General features: G+C 35.4%; 1 long non-coding RNA gene across 1 annotated transcript; it reads right to left on the reverse strand.

The window, feature by feature from the left end:
* Window positions 1-461: 461 nt before the first annotated feature.
* On the reverse strand, window positions 462-878 carry LOC108763621 (uncharacterized). Its single transcript, XR_001940225.1, has 3 exons — window positions 770-878; window positions 620-694; window positions 462-529 (listed from the first exon to the last, which is right to left on the reverse strand). It is a non-coding gene; the product is annotated as an uncharacterized LOC108763621 (long non-coding RNA).
* Window positions 879-1,697: the final 819 nt, after the last annotated feature.

Here is a 1,697-nt window from a genome sequence, read left to right on the forward strand (position 1 = left end):
GGTAAAACCGGTGAGTAGGAAACTTTTAATAGAGAAAATATACGTTTAAGAAAAATTTCTCGAAACAACGGGATAAAAGTAAACAATAAAATTTTATTACTTTCGATGTAATTGTCGCCCTCCTCTTCTCCGACTTCCTGCGTCACGTCCTGTGTCTCCGAAATTTCGTCAGCCATATCATCAATTTCCTCGTCGCCGGTATCATTGGTAACATCTTCGTTCGCCTCGTCGATGATATCATCGGCGTCTTCGTCGTCCTCGTAGTCGTAAATGTCAGTTTCTTCTTCTTCTTCTTCTTCTTCTTCTTCGTCTTCCTCCTCCTCTTCTTCCTCTTCTTCCTCTTCTTTTCGCGTGCTAAAAAGTAATTTTTACTGTTATTTTTCTTTTTCTTTTTTTTTGCAGAACTAACTCTATGTTTCGTTAACCGATTTTTTGAACTTACGCGACATTGAAATAATGGTAATTGACGAGTTCCTTGATCGCTGCGAATCTCCATTATGCTCGTCATCAATATCATCATCATCATTATCTAAAATAGAAATGTTTTTAATTTTCTTCTTATTGCGGTAATATTATATGAACTATATTTTACAGTAGAATATTTTTTAAATCATCTTACCTATTTCGATGAGAGGGATGCCTTGTCCATTACGTGGAGGCGGCGCATTATTCGGCGGTTCGATTCGCGCTCTTCCTAGAAAAAAATTAAAATATTTTTAATAAAGGAAATTTTCAGCATTTGATCAATATATTTATTTTTCCAACTTACGCACAGGAACAACCTCGTCTTCATCCTCCGCGTGACGTCGTCGTCGCCACAGGCTCAGACGCCCACGTCGCACGAATTGCACGGAATTAACGTGCGCCACTTGACGATTTGACGCTAAATAAATATTATAATTTTTAATTAATAATATTAATAATAAATCTTTTTTTTTTAATGTATAATTTTGTTTCAGCTCAGCTTACCTACTCCTACTCCTGTGTTACTGATGATCCTATGACGAAACTCATCAATATGACCACCAGCGTCATCCTCCTCATGATTGAAACACTCACGCACTTCTATATGTCGCGAGATTGTTAGCGTCATCACACTATCACAGTGCCCCAGTTTATGCATAACGCATAGTAACGTACTGGAGCGTTCTCGCGTAAAGTGCTCGAAAACTTTGTAATTGTTTTCATTCTCGTCTGATAATTTCAATATATAGTCTCTTGCAATCAATTTTTGATTAAGATTGCAAGCGACTATAAAAAATTTAGATAATAAATCACGAAGAGCCATTTTTTCACACTCGCAATAAGATTTATAGAAAGCACGCCCTCGGAAAACTGTTCGACACAACGAGAAGTCAAAGACAAACTAGAGTTAAATTTTTAACCTACGCACTATTTATTCACTCGAAAATATGCTAAAAATGACGCTTCCTTATTTCCTTCTCCTAAGTTTGTTCAGATTTGTTCAGCTAAGGTTCAATCACTAAGGTTCTACATATTTTTTGTAAGTATTCTTTCTTAGAAAGTCGACTATTTCTTATTTGCTAAAAGCTTTTCTAAGTTAAATGATCTTTTTTTTTCCTTACCGTATAATCGACAAAAAATTTACTCTTCTGTCAAACCATATTTCATTTTTTCAATAATTTTTGAAAAGCAGAACGGACAGATTATCATAAAACAAATTTGTACGCTTCTGT

The sequence above is a fragment of the Trachymyrmex cornetzi genome, unplaced genomic scaffold (genome assembly GCF_001594075.2).
Source record: "Trachymyrmex cornetzi isolate Tcor2-1 unplaced genomic scaffold, Tcor1.1 scaffold370, whole genome shotgun sequence".
Lineage (NCBI taxonomy): Eukaryota > Metazoa > Arthropoda > Insecta > Hymenoptera > Formicidae > Trachymyrmex > Trachymyrmex cornetzi.